Source organism: Urocampus carinirostris, chromosome 3 (assembly GCF_059441175.1).
Source record: "Urocampus carinirostris isolate Australia breed hairy pipefish chromosome 3, RoL_Ucar_1.0, whole genome shotgun sequence".
Classification (NCBI taxonomy): Eukaryota; Metazoa; Chordata; class Actinopteri; order Syngnathiformes; family Syngnathidae; genus Urocampus; species Urocampus carinirostris.
In genome coordinates this window covers 28,590,369-28,598,787 of record NC_142351.1, presented here as the reverse complement: position 1 = coordinate 28,598,787, position 8,419 = coordinate 28,590,369, and the positions used below count along the sequence as shown (strand labels likewise).

Here is an 8,419-nt window from a genome sequence, read left to right as displayed (position 1 = left end):
TGGGCCATGCTCGAACTTTGTGTCTTACAGAGCCGCTCATTGGTTATTCTGGCTGACAACAAAACCTTCTCCCATGACTCCTCCGTATGATCCAAATTGGTCATATGCAAATTTAAGACGGGCCTTAACATGTGCTGGTTTAAGCAGGACAACCTTTCGTGGCATGCATGATTTCAAACCATGACTTCTTAGTGTATTACCTACAGTAACCTTGTTACGTAAAGTAACAGCTTTTTTCAGGTCATTGACCAAGTCCTGTCATATAGTTCCGGGCTGATTCCTCACCTTAAAATCATTTAGACCCCATGAGGTGATATTTTGCATGGGTCTCCTCTCCGATTTAGATTGACCATCATGTTTAGCTTCTTCCATTTTCTAATAATTGCTCCAACAGTGGACCTTTTTTCACCAAGCTGCTTGGTGATTCCTCCGTAGCCCTTTCCAGCCTCGTGAAGGTGTACAATCTCTGGTGTATTTGGACAGCTCTTTGGTCTTCGCCATGGTACAAGGTAAAGTCTTACCGATTATATGGGGTGGACTGGTGTCTTTACGCAGCTAACGACCTCAAACAGGTGCATCTGATTCAGGATTATACATGGAGTGCCGGTGGACTCCTATTGGGCAGATTAACAGGTCTTTCAGGGTCGGAATTCTAGATGATACACAGCTGTATCACACACATAAATTGTTAAAAAAATATTGCATTGTGATTTGTGGATTGTTCTTTTTAGTTTATCTCTCTCACAGTGGATATGCACCAATGGTGAAAATTCCAGGTCCCTCCATGATTTTTATTTGAGAGAAATAGCAAAATAGCATGGTGTTCAAATACCGTGAATTCCGGACTATAAGCCGCTACTTTTTTTCAACCCGGCGTCTTATTCAGAGATGCGGCCAATTTATATAATTTATTTAACAGGCCGTCAAGTATGAGAGGTAAGCTTTAGACCGGTGAAATATATGCGCCGAGGAGGATCACAACTTATGAGCGTAAATATACCCTCATCGTGCAAATTGCACTAAATAAGGTTCTTGACGCAGCTTCCATGTTAAAAGCAAAGGGGCATATTGCTGGGGAATATTGACGTAAGGGAGCGTGGAACGACGTCAACATGATAAAGTTTCTTTCAGATATTGAGAAAAACAACTTAGATGTCATTACCAAGGAGTAGGAAGCGGATGGTCTGCAGCGGGGGGGGGTTTAAGGGTTATTGATCTATCTTCGTTATTCATTATCCATGATCCGTTATCGGTCAGTTCATAATACGCTACAAAGCCTAGGAGCCGGGACACTTACTCTCAGCCAAAAGGCCAAGCTAAGGTCCTAGCCCTAAAGCCTTGCTGCGATCATTGCGAATGCACCGTTCCCGGAGGTACTGCAATACCGGGCCGATGCGTGGAGTGGACAGAGCAAGCTCATATTCCATCTCCGAAATGCAAAAATCAAAGAGGCCAAGCTAAGGACCTAGCATCAAAAGGCCAAGCAAGGCCAAGAAGGCCAATAAGTCCAATAAACATGGTCTGCAGCGATTCTAACGATTATGGCATTTATTTCCTTAAGAAACTAGTTTACAGGTATGCGAGCGTCTTGTTAGTAGCGTGAGGCTACCTCCCTAAGGCACGGTTTAGGATGAAAGTTATATTATTATTATTAAAGCTTTGAAAACTTTCTCAATGTACCGTCTTTCTTTGTAAATGTGTGGAATATGTATTTGCAACTGTATATTTTTTGTAATGTATTTATTTGAGACACTTATTCTGCACGAGCAAATTAAAAAATAGGGGCGGAGCAAACGCGGGCTGATGGGAAAGTGGAGACCGGTAAAGGTGAGTTTCTGTGGACACGGCGGACAATAATGGAAATATATTTTTCCCACCCTTACCTTTGGAAATATACACTTTCTTTCCTTGGATTACTATCAACGTGCACCCAGAACCTGCAGGTCTGCAACGAATTTTAAGTACCTATATCATTTTACGTTCATCTGGGCGGCAGTGATCTTTGAACTGTGTGCTTCAATGAAGGACATTTAGTTCCAATCGCGGGACTTGAATTTTGGCTTGGATTAATTTTGTGTTTATTTGATGTGGGTGCATGCGGCTCATATACAGGTGCGGCTTGTGTCTGGACAAAATTGTTTTTTCCCCTAAAGTGACATGGGTGCGGCTTATAATCAGGTGCGCTGTATAGTCCGGAATTTACGGTACTTTTTCTTCACTGTGACAGGTGAAGTGACTGTTTAGCCAATCAGAATGCACGGCACAATCACAGTGAAATTCAACCAAGTTGCAAAACCATGAAAAGTAATACCCAATGTATAAAGGGATTACTGTACGAGGCAAATGTTAAAAAACATCCCCTTCGCAAAAACAGCAAATCATTTCGAATGGGTTCCTGACACTTTCACCTGACGAGTGGGCGCAGAGTGACTGCAAGCTGGCAATAATCTCAAAATTTTGAGCCTCCCATTCAACATCGGTTCCATTAGCCCGTTACAAATCAACCCTCACTGGCTCATGATTGACGAAATACTGCGAACCTTCAAAAAAGGGTAGGGTGTATGCACCTCTGGCAATAATAAATTTGAGAATTAGCCAAATAAAATTCTTTTTTGTAGACATTTTTTTTTTCTTTTCCAGCACATAATGACAAGATAAGCCCCATGGGATATTGATTAAAAATAGCAAAAGAGATTTTAAGAGAACAAAATACCCTGAATACAACTGAATATTAGATTATTAAAATGTGTCACCGAATGAGTAGTCATGATTGCTCAAGTATTCCAACTATTAGTTTTATTATTAATTTCATGTTACTTTATTAATTTAGTTGTTAAAAATACACCATATGATTTCCCATATATTACTTTGACTTTTAATGTACCGATTCATTTATTGGTGGTAATACTTTTCCAACAATGTTTCCAAGTGGTGTTCTGAAATTTATAAATAATGTTATCATACCACTTGCAAAAAAAACATTTCAATCCAGTTTAAATAAAGGTATGTTGAGAAGATGTGACTTCTTATTTCGGCTGAAAAATTCCATTTCAGTCCCTTTTCTTTAAAAATCAGTGGTCAGCCATTTTATCATTGTTTGATTTAGGGAGGTCTTTGTCCTGTTCTCAAACCCAGAATGTTCTGTTTGTGTATTGTTTTGTTTCCTTGTAATAATACTATCGTCAAAATAACTTCTAAAGCTCGTGTTTCTTTGTCTAAATCGGAGCACTGATTGGTTGACTTACATTTTGGATTTTTTTGTCATAGTCTTATGATGAATTTGATTATTTTGTTTAATGTCAACAGGCCATTAACTTACCAAATGAGGCAAAATTTTCAAATTATAGTTTAACTGTTGAATTAATGTTACATTCTGAGAGGTTTGAAGGAAAACAACCCCCAAAACATTCTTTACAAACATACCCTTTGTCAAACAGTATTATGGAAAAATATTCAAAAATAATTGAGCTGAACCCTTTAAGAAAAAAAAAAACATCTGATGTTTTTCTCAAGCACAATTCACAAGTCAGAGTCTGACACATTTCCAGGCCATCTTTATGATGTACATGCTATAAATAATCCAGTCATGTGGTGAGTGTGGCCTAGGGTTTTAGGCAACTATTGCAATCCTATACATGTCCACGTCGCGTTCAACCCCATTTATGGGTATAGATAATTGCTGTATATGTTTTATTTGGTTATTACAATATGTCAAAGCATATGTGGTCATGATTGTAGTCAGCTATGTTAGTTTTATTATTTCATCATCGATTTTATTCTTATAATCACATCACAAATTTGGAATAAATGCACATTAAAGGTGGTGTCCGTATCTTCAAAACACTGTACTTGCTGATGCCATTTTCTGGCTGAAAGAATGAATGCAACCTCTGTCAAGCTCCTTTAGTTACGCGTGCAAGTTTGCCAAATTCTTAGAATCACTCAAACAAACTCTTCGTTCTTCATCTTTTTTGGTGTTTGGGTTGGTATTTGGACTATTTTTGAAAATAAGTGTCTCTTCCCCCTCGTCCCCATGCCTCCTTTCCTCCAGCTATCAGAACATCGAGTGTGGTAGAAAAAATATAAAGGCTTTTTTGACCCAGTTGGGCATTGTTAACACATACATAATGGAGAAAACATGTACCGTAAATTCCAGACTATTAGCCGCAACTTTTTTTCCAAACGTTTAACCCTGCGGCTTATTCAGCGATCCGGGCAATTTATGTAATTTTTCTAACAGCCGCCAGCAGCGCTATAGTACGAAAGGTAAGCTTGTGCACCAATTAAATTAGCGTAGACATACCTTCATCATGATAACTGCAAAAAGGAAAGGCACATGACGCAGCTCTCAAGCTAAACACAGTCGAGCAGTCCGATAAAGAAGGAAACAGAGCTAGTGCACGTAGACTTTACTTTGCGAGCGAGTTGCTAGCGTGTTTTTGTATAAGGGAGCGTGGGACGACGTCTATATGACATAGTCTCTTTCCCATACTGAAGGAAGACGACTTTGATGACGGTAGTTGTTGGTAGGAAGATGAGGACGGTTTACCGTGATATCCACAAGTACTGTATATATTTTTAACAGACCTGTCTACTGCGTTGCGAGCGTGTTGCTAGTAGCGTTTTGCTACCCTTCACAGGCACGGTTTGGGATGAAAGTTATATTTTTATTAAAGTTTTGAAAACTCTCTTGGTGTACCGTCTTTCTTTGTAAATATGTGTAACCATGTATAATATGTATTTGCAACTGTATATTTTTCTAATGTATTCATTTTAGAGACTTATTCTGATATGTTTTCCACGGGCGAATCAAAAAGAAGGGGCGGAGCAAACGCGGGCTGACGGGAAGACCTGTGAGACCTGTTGTCGCGGCGGACAATAGTGGACAATAGTGGATATATATTTTTCCCACCCTTACCTTTGGAAATATATACTTTTTTGCCTTGGATTAGTTTCAACGGGTACCTCTGCAGGTCTGCATCAAACATTAAGTACTGGTACCATTTTCCGTTCATTTTATCGGCTATGGTCTTTGGACTGTGTACTTTAAATAAAGTTACAGTCGCGGTACTCACAGTCGGGTTTGAGTAAATCTCGTCTCTGTTTCACATGCTCTGATCTGGGCGCATGCGGCTTATATACAGGTACGGCTTGTGTAAGTACAAAAGCGGATATTCTCTTAAAATGTGGTGGGTGAGGCTTATAATCAGGTGCGCTCTATAGTCCGGAATTTACGGTATTTTAAACTTTTAAGGACCCCTTATACTACACACACTGCCATCAAACGTATCCATATACAGTATTTTTGCTTGTTCAGGGACGACATTGTCATGTCAACAAGCACAGAATATTCTGTTGATTTTATTGTAATTTAAGTCCTTAAGACAACTGCTCTCGTTAAGTCATTTTTCAGTCCAAACTTTACTGCCAAACCTCCTATGTTGAATTGATCATGACGTCTCTTCCTCCTTACAGTTTCTTGTACATCCCTTATAATACTGATTCCATGTAGTTTATATGTGTCATGTTTAAAAATATATTTTATTTGTAATATTGTTGTTGTATTCAAATAAGTGTTTGATAATCTTACATTTGTTTGATAAACAACAGGCTTTAGTTGCAAGATATTTTAGCTGACATGCTTTTTTTTATTAAGATAATTCTACAATAGTCGAAGGAGCAAGAAGGACGTGAGGATGTGACTAATTCCACCATTCATTTCTCGCCGGACAACCGACGCTTTAAACTCAACGCTCACGAACGGCGACATCTTGTGACGATCTCTACAAAGACTACAAAGACATTCTGGCGCTTCATCACTTTTGCTGCTGCTGGATCTTAGTGCTGCTTTTGACACAGTGCACCACAATTTCCTACTGGAACAGTTGGAAAAATGGATTGGTCTTTCAGGAACCGTCATCTCTTGGTTCAGATCCTACCTCTCAGATAGGACTCACTGTGTTAAATATGGCAAAATGACATCTGAGCCCTTTAATGTTACCTGTGGTGTTCCGCAGGGTTCAGTGCTTGCCCCCCTTCTTTTCAGCTTTTACATGCTTCCATTAGGTGATATTATTCGCAAGTACAATATCAGCTTACAGTGCTACGCAGACGACACTCAACTATATCTTTCGTTGGAGGAATCTCCCACACTAAACTGTGGATATTTGGACTTATCTCTGAAAAGACCGAAATGTTAGTCATTGGTCTATCTAAATGCCGTGACTTATTCTCAAAATCTGCTGTGAACATTGACAAATGTCACATCACACAGAGTGACTCAGTTAAAAATTTAGGTGTCATAGTTGACCCTGATCTATCCTTTGAAACGCATGTAAAGAAAATTACTAGAACCGCTTTCTTTCATCTTCGTAACATTGCTAAAATCCGTTCAATACTGTCTCAGTCGGATGCGGAAATTATAATTCATGCTTTATTAATACCACACATATTAAAGGGCTGAAATCTTCAGATGCACGACAGGGTGGCTGTCCAGGGAAATTGTCCAGTTTTAGTGAACTGTCACTTGATGATCTCAAACAGGTGGTGAATGCGGCCAAACCGACAACTTGCCAGTTCGACCCGCTCCCAGGTTCACTTATTAAAGGTCTTTTTGGCGTCCTTGGACCTTCAGTTCTAAATATTATAAACATATCACTCTCCTCAGGTGTAGTTCCAGCAGCTTTTAAGTCCGCCGTTATCAAACCCACACTGAAACGACCCAACCTTGATCCAGAAATCTTATGTAATTATAGACCTGTGTCAAACCTACTTTTAGTTTCTAAAGTACTTGAAAAAGTAGTGGCACAGCAGCTGAATGATTTCATATCCGAGAATATCCTTTTTGAATCTATGCAATCAGGATTCAGGGCTAACCACTCTACTGAGACAGCTCTGATCAAGGTAACAAATGATCTTCTGGCGCTTCAAGGTTCTCTTAGTATTATACAAAATCATACATGGACTTGCTCCCTCTTATCTTTCAGATCTGATTTCCCCCCTATGTCCCGGTCCGAAGCCTACGATCTGAGAGTGCCGGTCTTCTGGTGATCCCAAGAGCAAAGAAGTATTCTGTTGGTTCGAGAGCGTTCTCCATCCGGGCACTGGTGCTGTGGAATGCTCTTCCCCCTGAGATCCGATCTGCAACCTCAGTGGAAATGTTTAAATCTAAGCTTAAAACTCACCTCTACTCCATAGCATATGAATAACCTACTCTTCTCGTCGGCTGAAAAATAGACTGTGTAATATAGTGTAATAATCTGTGAAGCAATTTGAGTCTCTTCGTGATTTAGGGCTATACAAATAAAAATGACTTGACCTGACTTGACTACAAAATGTATATGTATGAAATGTAAAGTGGTCACCTTATCAACCAGATGGTGTTTTAATTTGTGTACATCAGACCTGTCTCTCAAATAAATTAATACATGAATAAATAGAGGAATAAAAATCAGCTACACAGTTTGCTTTAGCCATAAAGGATGTGAAATTTGCACCAAAAGACTGAATCAAGCGTCCAAGAGCTTTAACACAAAATGAGAGCGTGCAATCCAAAAACCAGGAAGCTCAAACAAAAAGGAGGAAACAAACAAAATCCATGGTGCTAGATGAATAATTATTTTGTCAGTTATGTCAAAGTCTTAGTATTTGCAACACCTTTTATGTATACTTCAAGAACGTTTGCTTTATGTATCTATTTTTGCTCAATTACACCTGCAATAAATCAATTTTCATAAACATGTTGCCTTCTGAATACTCATATTTTATTTTATGTTTTTGTACCCCACAAAAAAACAGATCGGGAGAGTCATTTCTAAGCTATCAGTCGAAAGGGATTGTAAGGCAATTGGGCGATTTGGTTAGATGTGTGATGTGTTTGTGTGTGTGTGTCAAGAGGAAGACATTATGTGTCGGTAGCTAGTCCTTCTAATGCTATCCCCACTCTATCTAAATCGTGATCTTTGTGCTTTCCGACAAGGTGAGCCACCTCATTCGACAGTTGCACACTGTTTTTTGACTAGTCATTGCCAAATGGTGTTGGGTAGTATAGCTTTTTTGTTGATGTTGTTCACTGTTTACCAGACTCCGAGAGTACTGTTTACTACGTTTACTGCTGTCCATCATTGTATTGTCCTGTTGTTACGTAACTTGTGTTTAAAATGCCGATGGCACAGCTGTTAAAGCAATGTTGTGTTTAAAAAAAAAAAGTCAGAATTCCCATATTTTCAACGGATAAATATTGCTGTGCAAAAACTAAAAATGTATGTCTCTTTATGTCAAAAAAAAAAACACTTGAAAAATGAAACACCACATGCAAACTTAAAAGTTTTTATCTTGTGTTTAGAATGAAATCATTTTTTAGAACGTCTGAGTGCTGACTGCAATCTAATTCAACCAATGATCAGTCTCAAAATTTTGA

The 8,419-nt window shown here is 38.9% G+C and overlaps 1 pseudogene; it reads right to left on the bottom strand.

Moving 5' to 3' along the window:
- Positions 1 to 1,351: 1,351 nt before the first annotated feature.
- LOC148369352 (U2 spliceosomal RNA) lies at positions 1,352 to 1,491 on the bottom strand (annotated as a pseudogene).
- Positions 1,492 to 8,419: the final 6,928 nt, after the last annotated feature.